The 16,093-nt window shown below is 36.2% G+C and overlaps 1 long non-coding RNA gene across 1 annotated transcript in view; it reads left to right on the plus strand.

Moving 5' to 3' along the window:
• Positions 1-1,609, plus strand: part of LOC137636010 (uncharacterized) — a 118,761-nt gene extending 117,152 nt beyond the window's left edge. The window contains exon 3 of the long non-coding RNA XR_011042883.1: positions 1,515-1,609. This is a non-coding gene — a long non-coding RNA (uncharacterized lncRNA). The remainder of the gene's footprint in view (positions 1-1,514) is intronic.
• Positions 1,610-16,093: the final 14,484 nt, after the last annotated feature.

Here is a 16,093-nt window from a genome sequence, read left to right on the forward strand (position 1 = left end):
TTAAAGTCGATTTCAAAGTTATTAGAATAATACCTACAGTGCTCCGGTTGGCAGGCACTGCACAATTCTCTCTCTCTCTCTCTCTCTCTCTCTCTCTCTCTCTCTCTCTCTCTCTCTCTCTCTCTCTCTCTCTCATAGCATTTGCATTTATTTTTTTCATAATAATTAATGGAAAGTATTATTTTAGTCAGAAATATTCTTTACTTGGTCAAGTCTCTCTCTCTCTCTCTCTCTCTCTCTCTCTCTCTCTCTCTCTCTCTCTCTCTCTCTTGTGTTTAATCTCCGGAGACTTGTGTGAGGAAGGAAGGCTGGCCTGCCATCCTTCCTTGGTAGGCCTGTAGGTAGGCTGTAGGCGAGCCAGCTAGAGCAAGCTACAGCCTGCTGTAGCTGGCGGTCTATCCAGGCAGCTGGTTACTTCACAGAATGCGAAGTTGCCATTTTGTCAATGATCATAATTAATAGTATTTTTAAAGTAAATTAACACCAGTTTGTGTATATTGATTATTAAACAACTTCAACACCTTTATACCTATCTATGTAAAAGGTGTTTCAACGAAATTTAGGTCAATTTTAAAGAAAATTGTCGTCTGCATTTCATCAGTTGGATGTTTGTTGACGTCTTTTCTCTGCTCACGTGTGACAACTTGACACTATAGAGACATGGGTGTATGTTATCTGATATTGTGACCATACAGTTTATCATTAAAACTATATATATATATATATATATATATATATATATATATATATATATATATATATATATATATATATATATATCCTACGCCGATTGCCGCAAAGGGCCTCGGTTAGATTTCAACAGTTGCTCTATCTTGAGCTTTTATGGAATTTGGGTCATTTAACCAGGGAGGCCATTCCTATCCAAGGTGCAGCTGGGGGAAATTATTTAGAAATTTAGCAAGGAGTTAAAACATAGCTCTCAAAAATAGGTGCAACTGAAGTCCAAATTGATATTGCAATAACTCATGAATAATACTGTACCGCTCATGTTTCATACATACTTATACTGTACACTGTAATACTATTTTTTTTTATCTCTCGTTCTTTCCTGCTCTGATAATAGAAAAACCCGTCTAAGCTTAAAGTCTATAGATGTATATGTAGATCTTGTTTAAGCTTACCATTGCATTCATTCAGATTGTATGCATTTTTGTGACCTTGTTGCTCTCAACTGTTTGCATACAAGCTCTTTATGTGTTGAATAAACTTCACTTGCATTCACCTCGCCTTTCTATTAAGTGCCTAACGGATCACCTTTCCACAATGCCCACAGTACACCGCATTATCCCCAAAAAGGGCATATTTAGCTTATATATAGGGTGAGCCAGGGCACTAATCTATCAATATGTATTTATTAGCCGACATTCATTTATTCAACCCTGATAATAATGATGTCTTGATTTAGTAGAAATGAATTTTGATGCAAATTCTTTGAAAATCCTTTTATTTGTAATGTCCTTTAATTAATTTGTATTTCTTTTGCTCCTTCGCAGGTGGGAGTCCAGATTGGTGATGACCTCTACCTGTGTTAGCTAGGTGAGTACATGAATCTGATTACTTCTGCTCTCTCTCTCTCTCTCTCTCTCTCTCTCTCTCTCTCTCTCTCTCTCTCTCTCTGTTTTGTATATTATTGAATACAATTTTTTATATTTTTCATATTTCTTGGGGTGTTTATTTTTTACTAAGTTGGTTATGTGTTCATAACAGGTAATGTATATTGAAATCAGTCAGTCTGTGAAATATGGTTGTGTGTGTGTGATAGATAATTTTATAGTTTCTTTTTATTAATTGTAGGCATCGTGGGTTTTTAGTGAATTATTGAAGGGGCTAAAGTTGAGAATATTCTGGTTTTGTGTAAAACTGGGTTTTAGTTTATTTATTGTTTTAGATAATTCTGCAAATATTATTTCATCTCTGATATTTTAGCCCCATTCCCCCCCCCCTCTCTCTCTCTCTCTCTCTCTCTTGTTTGGCGTTTGCATTTTCACGTTAATACAGCTAAATCTATTAACTATCATTCATGATTATTGTACCACTTCATACACGTAGCCTTTATTTTCATTCCAACACTTTAATATTCCCCGTTTCACACCCACACCGCTCAACGGTATTTTCAACAGGCAATAGGTTCCCCACTTTAACCCACATGGTCGTTCCCCCCCCCCCTCTGTTATGCTGCCATAAGAAATGGACATTTTAATAATCAAACTCAGATCATCGTCTTTGCATCTGTCGTTTGCATATCAATCAGCCTGTCATCCCGGGATATGAGTCTCTCTCTCTCTCTCTCTCTCTCTCTCTCTCTCTCTCTCTCTCTCTCTCTCTCTCTCTCTCTCTCTCCTGCACGATATATGCTAGGGTGTGTTCTATCAGTTAGCATCTTTTAATCTTTATGTAATGCGAGATGTACAGTATCTTGGTCGCTTCCCTAAATCAAACCTTTGTTCTCTAGTCTTGGGTAGTGCCATAACTTCTGTACCATGGTCTTCCACTGTCTTGGGTTAGAGTTCTCTTGCTTGAGGGTACACTCGAGCACACTCTTCTATATTATTTCTCTTTCTCTTGTTTTGTTAAAATTTCTATAGTTTGTGTAGGAGATATTTATTTTAACGTTGTTACTCTTCTTAAAATACTTTATTTTTCTTTTTATCATTTCCTCACCAAGATATTTTCCCTGTTAAACCCCTGGGCTTATAGCATAATGCTTTTCCAACTAGGATTGTAACTTAGCATTAAACAATAATAACAATAATGTAAGTCATACGATTTATAAAAACGAACGACCTTCATTTTATCCATTATTTAGTGGGATAATGGTTTGTGTATCGTCATGAACAGCAAAGGTGAACTAATCAAGGCCTTAGACATGTCTGGGGTTTGGCCATTTTCATCAAATGCTGGTCACTGTGGATAGGTGATGATAGGAGACTATAGTCTGATCGCTCACAGCAAACCATACTTAAATGATTCTACATCATTAATCACTTATCCTCCCAATGATATTTTATCTTCCATTGCATATTGTGATCTCGTCATCTTGTCTTTCTTCTATTTATCTTGAACCCAACCTCGTGTGATATTTCATGCATTCTGATGAACAAGTATTGCAAATCCTGTGGTGTTCTGCTGATAAGGACAGCGTCATCATCATACTGTAGATCAGGTAATTTTCTATTGCCAATCCAGTCTAATCCTTCTCCACCATCTCCGACTGTTCTGCGCATTACAAAATACATGAGACGTAAAGAATAATTATTATGTATATATTAAGAACAATAACATTAGAATAGGTGTTTTTTTATTGTGGAATAGGCCTTTCTTATATAAACTATAAAGGGAGATTTATGTCAGCCTGTTCAACATAAAACATTCGCTGCAAGTTTGAACCTTTTGATAGGAATTTAAGATTCTTAAACGAAAATCATATCAAGTAGCCTTTTTTCAAGAAATGACAGCAGTGGTAAACTCTGCTAAGATGTGTGATACGGGAAAGGTCTCTCTCTCTCTCTCTCTCTCTCTCTCCTCTCTCTCTCTCTCTCTCTCTCTCTCAAGCCTTCAGAAACAATATAATGTTGCAAGCACATAAGTCTCAGATTACAAAGAAATTGTTCTTTTAAATGATGAACAAATGATCAAGATATGTATATAAACTCAGATTTTTGTGTTAGTTACGTAACTTTGATTTTGTAATATGTTTTATTACATGAACTTGAGTACGTCATCTGCACATTAAAAAAAATGGAATCTTGCGCTTGTTGGTTTTACGACGAACGAATATCTTTATCTTCTTCGCTCCAGGAGTTAACTTCTGCACTGTAACTGTTCAGTGGCTACTTTATTCTTGTTAAGGGTAGAAGAGACTCTTTAGCCATGGTAAGCAGCTCTTCTAGGAGAAGGGCACTCCAAAATCAAATCATTGTTCTTTGGTCTTAGGTAGTGCCATAGCCTCTGAACCATGGCCTTCCACTGTCTTGGATTAGAGTTCTCTTGCTTGAGGGTACACTCGGGCACGCTGTTCTGCTTTTTGAAGTTTTTATAGTTTATAATTGAAGTATATAATTCAATGTTGCTACTGTTCTTGAAATATTTTTTTTTCTTATTCTTCTCTTGTAGTTTAATTATATCATTGTTTCCTTTCCGCACTGGGATAATTTTCCCTGTTGGATACCTTGGGCTTATAGCATCTTGCTTTTCCAACTAGAGTTATAGCCTAGCTTGTAATAATAATGATGATAATAATAATACTAATATTAATGTTAAACAATTTGGTAACTTGTTCATTTTGTGTTTGGTCGACAAACTCAACCCTGTATGTACTCTATTAGTGAAACGCAAACAAATACACATTTATATCACATGCCCATATGCTTATATATGGGAGGTGCAGAACTCAGCTTTCCATTCATGGTGTGTATTATCGAAGGCTTCATAGTTTCTCGCATTATCAAATTAGAGTTTCCAGGCAGATCGACATCACCAAGAGCTTTTCCATCAGGTATCGTGTCTGTGGGTTTCTCAGAACCCCACAATGTCACAATTCGTTCTGGCATGATTACAGTTGGTGCCAGCAGCCTTTTGCTTCTTGTCTGGTTAGTTTTGGACATCGTCACTAGTTTTTACTTCGTCTTTAGCAAATGATCTTCGGTGCAGTCTTCGATATTCATATTCATATTTTATTATTATTATTATTATTATTATTATTATTATTATTATTATAATGATAGACAACAAACTGTCTCTAAAGTAATTGCATCACCTTAACCTTAACAGTGTTTTTGATTATTTGCAATAAAGTGCACATCATTTATATATAGAATTTATATATATACATATATATATATATGCATATATATTTGTATATGTATGCAGTATATACAGTATACATTATATATATATACATATATATACAAATTTATATATATATATATATATATATATATATATATATATATAAAACCCTATACTTAAAGGTACAAAAGATTAATATATATAGATATATACTGTATATAGCATATATATATGTATATATATATATATATATATACATATGTCCATATTCTTAAAGGTACAAAGGGTTAGTATATATACATATATAAATATACTTATATATATATATATATATATATATATATATATATATATATATACTGTACATATATTAATCCATATATATATATATATATATATATATATATATATATATATATATATATATATATATATATACTGTACATATATTAATCCTTTGTACCTTCATGTATTTGGACACTTTATGGATGTATTTATATGTAGATACCGTGTACTTTAAAGTATATGTACAGCATTTATGTACATTTATAGATATATATATTTGTATATACATACTGTGTATATTTAAGTATGGGTACAGAATTTATATATTTATATAAATATACTGAATGCATCTATATATAAATACTATAGGTACAACATTTATATATATGTATAAATATATGTAATTACATATAGATACTATGTATCTAAACGTTTAGATACAGAACTTATGTATTTATATAAATATACTGTATGTATCTATATGTAGATAATGTGTGCCTTGAAGTACATGTACTGTAGTTACGTATATGTATAGATATATTTATTCACATATAGATACTGTATACCTTGATGTATCATCATCATTTCCTACGCCTATTGACACCAAGGGCCTCGGTTAGATTTTGCCAGTCGTCTGTAACTTTAGCTTTTAAATCAATTTTTTCCATTCACTATTATCTACTTCAGGCTTCATAGTCCTAAGCCATGCAGGGTTTGGTCTTCCAACTCCCCTGGTGCCTTGTGGAGCTCAGTTGAAAGTTTGGTGAACTAAACTCTTGGGGAGTGCGAAGAGGATGCCCAAACCATCTCCATCTACCCCTCACCATGATCTCATCCACATATGGCACTTGAGTAATCTCCTTATAGTTTCATTTCTAATCCTGTCCTGCGATTTAAATCCCTATATTCTTCCGAGGGCCTTTTTCTCAAATCTACTAAATCTGTTGTCATCCCACGAGTCCTGTCTATACAGTTACACAGATCTCACTAGATTGGTATATAGTCTGATTTTTTGTGTAATTTCAGGCGATTCAATTTTCATATTTAACTTAATCTAGCCATTGTCTGGTTTGCTTTTTTCCATGTTTCATGAAACTCCAATTCTAATGGTCATGTATTGGAGATCATAGTTCATAGATGCTTGAATAAATTCTACCTCATTAATCCTCTCTCTTTCCAAAGATATTTCATCTTCCCTGTCTTTCTTCTATTTATGTTAAGCCCAACCTCCTGTGATATTTCATGCATTCTGGTAAGTAAGCATTACAAATCGTGTGGTGCTAATAAGGACAGCACTGCCAGCATACTCTAGGTCAGCTGATTTCCTATTACCAATCCAGTCAAATTGTTCTCCAACATCCCCAACTGTTCTATGCATTACAAAATCCTAATGGAGGATAAACAACATAGGCAACAACACATTACCCCAGAGTACTCCACTGTTCACTGGAAATTCATTTGATAGGACTCCACTATCATTAACTTTGCACTTGCTATAATCATGAACAGACTTAATCAAATTCCCATATATAAGAGGAATTTTATAATAAGGCAGGACTCTCCACAAAATGGCCAGTGCACACTATGAAAGGCTTTTTCATAGTCCACAAATGCCATTAAAAGTGGATATCCATTTTCTATGCATTACTTTGCAACATGTCTTGAAATTAAATTTTGGTCAGTATAACTTCTAGATTTTCTAAACCCAGATTGTTCATTTCTAAACTTTTCATCCATCTGTATCTCTAGTCTCTTTAGAATAAGCATGCTATATATTTTCATGACAACTGAGGTAAGTGTAATGCCTCTGTAATTATTGCAATCAGTCAGGTTTTTTTTTTCACCAACACTCCTAACTCCCATTCATTAAGTTATGTCTCTTTGTGCCACATACTGCAAAATGATCTTAAAAGTATTCTAAGGGTAACTTCCTTTTCAGCCAATATCATCTCGGCAGTTATTCCATCGTAACCAGGGGCTTTCTATATCCTGAGTTTTTTATCAATAGCTTCGTCTTCAAAATGAATCCATTTATGGACACATCAAGGTATATCTACTTCAGGTATATCAATCAAATTATTCCCTTCGTATCTCCTATTCATGACTTCAGTATAGTGTTCCATGCAACGTTGTCTCTCTTCATCTTCTGTTGTTGTAAAATCCATCTCTCTTTTTGATGAGTATATGCTTCTTTTTCTTCGGCCCAGTAGAGATTTCATTAATTTTTCTGAGTGATTCTCACACCATAGCCACTCCCGGAATTCATAGCTTTGTCAGCCTCATCTGCTTTACTGTTTGAATATTCTCTACAGTCTTTTCTTTTGACCTTATTAACAATACTGGAATATTTAGTATGCTCTACCTTGTAATTTTCCTTACTTGCTCGAAAATTTTCAACATTCAATTTCTGTCTTTCTCTCCTTCAAATAGTATCCCACATATCATTTGATATCCATGGCTTTCTCCTTGTAATTTCAGTTCCCAAAACTTCACTTCCAACTGACTGATATATATATTTTTTTAAATCACATCATTCTTTTATTAATTTTGTCCTTTGTCTTTCAAAGTCGCTAAGACTGCTTATCGATTCCTATATTCAATTGCAAAGGTTCCTTTGTGCTCATCTTTTAGAAGGTTAGTTGTATGAAACCTAGGTAATCTATCTACTTTTCTGTAGTTATTATTATCATCATTATCATTATCACTTGATAAACTACAACCTTAGTTGGAAAAACAGGATGCTATAAGCCCAAGTGGTCTAACAGGAAAATAGTTCAGTGAGGAAAGGTAATAAGGAAATAAAGTACAAGAGAAATAATGAACAATATAAAATATTCTAAAAGCAGTAATAAAATTGAAATAGATCTTCCATTTCTAAACTATATAAGCTTAATAAAAAGCAAGAGGAAGAGAAATAAGATAGGAAAGTGTGCCCGAGTGTACCCTCGAGCAACAGAACTCAACCCCAAACAGTGGAAGACTATGGAACAGAGGCTATAGCACTATCCAAGATTAGAGTATAATATATTGATTTTGAAGTGTCCTTCTCCAAGAAGAGCTGCTTACCTTAGCTAAAGCGTATCTTCTACCCTTACCTAGAGGAAAGTAGCCACTGAATAATGATAGTGCAGTAGTTGACCTCTTGAGTTAAGAATAATTGTTTGGTAATGTAAGTGTTGTAAGCTGTATGAGGACAGAGGAGAATGTGGAAAGAATAGGACAGACTATTCGGTGTATATGTAGGCAAAGTAAAACGAGCCGTAACCAGAGAGATGGATCCAGTGTAGTACTGCTTGGCCAGTCAAAGGACCCAATAACTCTCTAGCGGTAGTATCTCAACGGGTGGTTGGTTCCCTAGCCAACCTACTACATTTCTTCTATACTTATCTTGATATTAGCTTATGAGAAACTCTACCAGATTACACCCAAATTTTCACTCACTCTTATAGGCTCTGATATCATAGACCTATGCTTAACTCTAAGGGATTTCACTTGATATTTTACTTACTTTATAGGCCTCAATATAATTGAATTGGTATCGAAGCCTTCCACACTTTATTGATATAATATTGTATTTATATATTAGAGATGCAATTCAAGCTCCTGGGATATTCTAATTCTCTTATCCATTCCTCTAAACTCTTCTGTTAGAATTATTCCCCATAATCTAACCATTCCCATTTACAAAAAATTCCCTATCCTGGCTCTCTAATTTAATTTCTTACTGCACAATACAGATATCTTTATCCCATATTATTCTCTCTTATTTTACATAAGGCCTCGCACTCCTCCTCCTCACTTTTTATATCAAATACTGTCCTTTATATTTATGCAAACGCATTACTTTGCATAGCTAAAGGTATCTCCTCATTTCACTGTCCAGAACAAACTCAAACCTATTACTTCTCTTGGCCAGGCAGTGAATTTTCACCCAGTATAATATATTTATATGATCCCACTCTTTCACGTTATTATCATGCATATATGACCAATCTCTCACATTGAAAACCCTCTGATATAACCTATCACGTTCACATTATTATCTTGCTGATATGATCTAGAGTCTAGACTTTACAACAAAATTCATTGTTATTCCCATACGATTTTCTAGTTTATGCCCCATTTTTCTGCCTCTCACTTTATATATATATATATATATATATATATATATATATATATATATATATATATATATATCACATGAATAATGTTGCAGACACTCTCTTTTTCCATCTGTTCAACATAATAAAAATTGTATAATATCATTCAATTGTCATTCAATTGCCTTTGCGACATAAAGAATAATTTTTCAGGGAATAGGAAGAGCAATGAAGAAAAGTGAAATTATGTTTTAATATTTATTTTGAATTTTTCTTTTTATTTCGGAATATGTATTACAATGAGGGCGGCCATTTCATGAATTCTTCGTCTCCTTCAACATAAAATCCTTCTTAATTACACTTAAAACAAGATGCCTATGCCATCTATTGGGTTACCGTGGAACTATTTGCTGTTGGTATTTATTTTTACAACACTAATTGTTAAACAATGTTTTTAGACATTAGAAATATACTTTGATATCAGTTTTAGTACTCGTATTTATGATTAATATTAATAAGATATTTTTTGCATAAATACAGCATACTAAATAGGATATTAGTAAGACACTCCGAGTCTATTAAACTTTAATTATAACCTAATCCGAAATGAACTATGCCCTCGTAGACGACATGGACAGAAACTACCAACAAAATACGATGTTTTATACAAAATTAGACAACTCAAAAGCCTTCAAAATATTCTACGGCAACAATTGAAAGATAAATTCTATGGAAATCTAATGCTTTGGATAGTTATAAAGACTCGATTCATCTTATTTTCTGTGATTAAGTTTGTTTCGAGGTGATTTATATTGGTATTCCTGGACGTTTTTACTGATATATAGTCAGCTGTGGTGATGACGTCACAAAGGCAAAATAAGAGACGATAAAGAATCAGTTAATAATATTCTTTTTCATATTACAAGCTTTTATTTACTATACTTACACATTATTATTATTATTATTATTATTATTATTATTATGCCCCCTGTGGCCGCGGGGGCATATAAAAATTAGAATAGCGCCAACGTTATCCCTGCGTGTCGTAAGAGGCGACTAAAAGGGACGGGACGAGGGGGCTGGGAACCCCCTCTCCTGTAAAAAATTCCTACGAGACATCGACAAGGAGATGGAGCTGGGGGGAAAGTGACTGCTCCCCGCACTCTAGTTTTGGGGTGTTTAAATGTGCGTGGATGTAGTACGATAGAGAGTAAAAGATGTGAGATTGGAAGTATGTTTAGAAGTAGAAGGATGGATGTATTGGCCTTGAGTGAGACAAAGATGAAAGGAAAGGGTGAAGTGAGGTTTGGTGAAATGTCTGGTAGAGTGTCTGGGATTGAAAGGGGAAGAGCGAGAGAGGGTGTGGCGTTATTGCTGAGTGAATGGATGACAGGTAAAGTAGTGGAATGGAAGGAGATATCATCTAGGTTAATGTGGGTAAGGGTTAGGTTGGGTAGGGAATGTTGGGCGTTTGACAGTGCGTATGGGCCAGGTAGTGAGAAAAGTGAAGAAGATCGGAATGAGTTCTGGAATGATTTAACTAGGTGTGTAGAAGGACTGGGTAGAAGGAATTATGTAGTTGTTATGGGTGACTTAAATGCTAGAGTGGGCGCTGGAGAGGTAGAAGGTGTCATTGGTAAGTATGGCGTACCAGGTGAAAATGAGAGTGGTGAGAGACTGGTAGACATGTGTGTTGAACAAGAGATGGTAATAGGTGCTAGCTTCTTTAAAAAGAAAGATAAGAATAAGTATACATGGGTAAGAGTGGCAAATGGAAGAGTAGTAGAAAGGGCATTAATGGATTATGTGTTGGTAACTAGAAGAATGTTTGGAAGATTGAAAGACGTGCACGTGTTTAGGGGTATGGCTAACGGTATGTCTGATCATTTTTTGGTGGAAGGAAAATTAGTTGTAGCAAAAGAGTGGGGGAATAGAGTAGGTGGATGTAAAAGGGAGGTAGTGAGGATTGAAGAGCTAATAAAACCGGGGGTAAGAAGTAAATATCAGGAAAGGTTGAAAATGGCATATGATGAGGTGGGAGTAAGAGAAACTGGTAATTTAGAGGAGGAATGGAAGTTAGTAAAAGAAAATTTTGTTGGGATTGCAAGTGATGTATGTGGCAAAAAGGTTGTTGGAGGCAGCATGAGGAAGGGCAGTGAATGGTGGAATGAAGGAGTGAAGGTGAAAGTGGAAGAGAAGAAGAGGGCTTTTGAAGAATGGCTGCAGAGTAATAGTATAGAGAAGTATGAAAAATATAGAGAGAAAAAGGTGGAAGTAAAGCGCAAGGTACGTGAGGCAAAGAGGGCAGCTGACCTGAGGTGGGGTCAGGGATTGGGTCAGTCATATGAAGAGAATAAGAAGAAGTTTTGGAAAGAAGTGAAGAGAGTAAGGAAGGCTGGCGCAAGAATTGAAGAGACAGTGAAAGATGGAAATGGAAGGTTGTTAAAAGGAGAGGAGGCAAGGAAAAGGTGGGCGGAATATTTTGAAAGTTTGCTGAATGTTGAGGATAATAGGGAGGCAAATATAACTGCTGTTCCAGGTGTTGAGGTGCCAGTGATGGGAGATGAGAATGAGAGAGAGATAACAATAGAGGAAGTGAGGAGAGCACTAGATGAAACGAGAGTAGGAAAAGCATCTGGTATGGACGGTGTGAAAGCTGAGATGTTGAAGGAAGGGGGTGTGACTGTACTTGAATGGTTGGTGAGATTGTTTAATATATGTTTTGTGTTGTCAATGGTACCAGTAGATTGGGTTTGTGCATGTATTGTACCACTATATAAGGGTAAGGGAGATGTGCATGAGTGTTGTAATTCAAGAGGTATTAGTTTGTTGAGTGTAGTTGGAAAAGTGTATGGTAGAGTACTGATTAATAGGATTAAGGATAAAACAGAGAATGCAATCTTGGAAGTACAGGGTGGTTTTAGAAGAGGTAGGGGTTGTATGAATCAGATTTTTACAGTTAGGCAGATATGCGAGAAATATTTAGCAAAAGGTAAGGAGGTGTATGTTGCGTTTATGGATCTGGAGAAAGCATATGATAGAGTTGATAGGGAAGCAATGTGGGATGTGATGAGGTTATATGGAGTTGGTGGAAGGTTGTTGCAAGCAGTGAAAAGTTTATACAAAGGTAGTAAAGCATGTGTTAGAATAGGAAATGAAGTGAGTGATTGGTTTCCGGTGAGAGTGGGGCTGAGACAGGGATGTGTGATGTCGCCGTGGTTGTTTAACTTGTATGTTGATGGAGTGGTGAGAGAGGTGAATGCTCGAGTGCTTGGACGAGGATTAAAACTGGTAGGCGAGAATGACCATGAATGGGAGGTAAATCAGTTGCTGTTTGCGGATGATACTGTACTGGTAGCAGACACAGAAGAGAAGCTTGACCGACTAGTGACAGAATTTGGAAGGGTGTGTGAGAGAAGGAAGTTGAGAGTTAATGTGGGTAAGAGTAAGGTTATGAGATGTACGAGAAGGGAAGGTGGTGCAAGGTTGAATGTCATGTTGAATGGAGAGTTACTTGAGGAGGTGGATCAGTTTAAGTACTTGGGGTCTGTTGTTGCAGCAAATGGTGGGGTGGAAGCAGATGTACGTCAGAGAGTGAATGAAGGTTGCAAAGTTTTGGGGGCAGTTAAGGGAGTAGTAAAAAATAGAGGGTTGGGCATGAATGTAAAGAGAGTTCTATATGAGAAAGTGATTGTACCAACTGTGATGTATGGATCGGAGTCGTGGGGAATGAAAGTGATGGAGAGACAGAAATTGAATGTGTTTGAGATGAAGTGTCTGAGAAGTATGGCTGGTGTATCTCGAGTAGATAGGGTTAGGAACGAAGTGGTGAGAGAGAGAACGGGTGTAAGAAATGAGTTAGCGGCTAGAGTGGATATGAATGTGTTGAGGTGGTTTGGCCATGTTGAGAGAATGGAAAATGGTTGTCTGCTAAAGAAGGTGATGAATGCAAGAGTTGAGGGGAGAAGTACAAGAGGAAGGCCGAGGTTTGGGTGGATGGATGGTGTGAAGAAAGCTCTGGGTGATAGGAGGATAGATGTGAGAGAGGCGAGAGAGCGTGCTAGAAATAGGAATGAATGGCGAGCGATTGTGACGCAGTTCCAGTAGGCCCTGCTGCTTCCTCCGGGGCCTTAGATGACCGCGGAGGTAGCAGCAGTAGGGGAGTCAGCATTATGAAGCTTCATCTGTGGTGGAAATGTGGGAGGTTGGGCTGTGGCACCCTAGCAGTACCAGCTGAACTCGGTTGAGTCCCTGATTAGGCTGAAGGAACATAGAGAGTAGAGGTCCCCTTTTTGTTTTGTTTCATTGTTGGTGTCGGCTACCCCCCAAAATTGGGGGAAGTGCCTTGGTATATAGATAGATAGATAGATTATTATTATTATTATTACAAGCTTGGCTATAACCCTAGTTGTAAAATCAAGATGTTATAAGCCCAAGGGCTCCAGTACGGAAAAATACATATGTATATTTAAAACACACACACTCATATATATATATATATATATATATATATATATATATATATATATATATATATATATATATATGAGCATATACAGTACATGCATGTAGCCTTTATATGTATATATGTATACACATGTACGTAAGTATGTGTGTTTATGCATATATGCATATCTAATACATATACATAGGACTGTTGTTTTATATTTATCTATTTATATATATATATATATATATATATATATATATATATATATATAGATGGATAGATAGATAGATAGATAGATAGATATGTGTGTTTGTGTGTGTGTTTATGTGTGTATGCATATATATATATATATATATATATATATATATATATATATATATAGATATATACATATATCTATATATATATATATATATATATATATATATATATATATATGGATATATATATGTTTGTCTGAAAACTATGAATGCCTCAGTGAGGTCAATATTATAAGATACCTTTCCTATTATTCTGATTATTTACTTTCGAACAGCATTGCAACTATCCAATAACTGCAATCTCATCTTTAGGGAGGATATGTAAATTCATCAGTAAATGAATAGAGGTTTTTACTTTTAGAAGAGTACAGATAGACATATTTTAATGTAGTAAGTCCATGGTTGTTCCTGGGTTCGGTGATAATTTCTCGTCGTATTCATTTGGTGAGGTTAAGCTGCAGCGCATATCAGGCTACAGGGTGATGTCTGCTCATCATTAGCCTTGGAGAGTAATTGATAAATGAGGGCTTTATGCCTCTAATCATATGGATCCAGGCTGCTCTTATTCTGGCTGTTGAATTTTCAATAGCTGTCAATGCCCTTAGAGCAAAGGTACAGTAGTAGCTATGCTGTCCAGCTGAGTGCTATGCCAGATTATTAGGTCGGACATGATTCCCAGGTAGAGGATTCTGATTGCTGATTGGCTATAGTGCAGCTTGGAAGAATATCTGTTCTAGGCTGGCTGGTTTCTTCTGGATTAGCAGGGCAGGGCCTCTAAAATTTTACATCTCCTAATATCTGGTGCACTGCCATTGATATTCATATATTTGACGGCTTGTTATCAGAAAATGGACCTATTGGGAGTTTGTTGGCAATATTCCATAATGGGACCTTGCTGCGGCCTACGTGACAGCACAGGTGTTTAGAGAGCCGCATAATGGTTATTCTGATGTGGCAGCTACATTGGAATGATGACCATGCGGCTTTCTAAATTCCTGTCGTGTCACGTACAGCAAAGTCCCATTGGTAAAGGTAAACCACATTAGTTCTCTTCAGAGTGTCCTTCACAGGAGAGGCTGATTAGGTTTCTTGACCAACGTTTAGGTTTTTGCAATTTGGTAATAGATTATGAAGTTAAGCTCCGTACTCTCTTGTACGAGGAGCATGTTGTTAATTGTTATGTCTTTAATGGTTCTCTCATCTTGTTAATTATGGTGCATTATTTCTATGTATTAGATTTTTTTAGTGAGCTAATTGTGTCGCACTCTTCCTCCCCATACCAGGTATCAAGGGCTTTGTTGTCTTCTCGATTAACCTGTCTATAGGATACCCGTAGTTCTCAGGGACTTATATTAAATGGTCCAGTTCCTCATGGGTAGCCTTGCAGTAGGAACAATGAGAGAGAACCCTCTTCATGAGGGCTTTAATAGTGGAGGCCTTCTATCTGGCAGGACATTCATAGTCCCCATAGACACAAAATTTAAAGTTTGCCGGTTTGCTGTATACAGGTATATTTGTCATTGCCCAGGAAAGCAGGAGACTTAGAATTCAGGAGGCCCTACCAATCCAGCAGGAATTATCTATATTCAACACCTTGCAGTGAAATATTTTCCTTACTCTCCCGCCTAAGGAGTGCTGGTCTCCCAACTGCAGTTAGACATAACCTACATTTCAAAATGACACCGAAGACAACAGCACCGATGAGCTTGCTTGGATTGGAGCTTCTCCAAGTGAACACAATGGCCAATCAGTGATCAGATTCCTCGAACTGGGAATCTCAAACACATATATCACACAGGACGTAATCACCACGCTCAGCACTTGGCCTAGAGCACACCTCCCAGTATAGCTACAAACTTCAGTCTTGTAGAAGGGGCAGCCAATGATAATTCAGTGGCCAAAATTATTTCAACCCGGATTCATGTAAATACAGCCAAGAAGCCCTCATCCATCAATTACTCTTCAAGCTTGATGATGAGCAGACGTACCTTGCGGCCTGAAATGCATTGCAACTTAACCTAACTACTTGAACCTCTCCTATTGAATACGATCAGAAAAAGATTATCATAACTCTGGAACACGCCTGGACTCAGTTCCTTAGCAAATATTTAAACATACTCTTTTAAAGTGAAAGACTATTCATGTACTGATGAATATACATATCAAGTCTAAAAATGAAAATAGCACAG

Source organism: Palaemon carinicauda, unplaced genomic scaffold (genome assembly GCF_036898095.1).
Source record: "Palaemon carinicauda isolate YSFRI2023 unplaced genomic scaffold, ASM3689809v2 scaffold21, whole genome shotgun sequence".
NCBI lineage: Eukaryota > Metazoa > Arthropoda > Malacostraca > Decapoda > Palaemonidae > Palaemon > Palaemon carinicauda.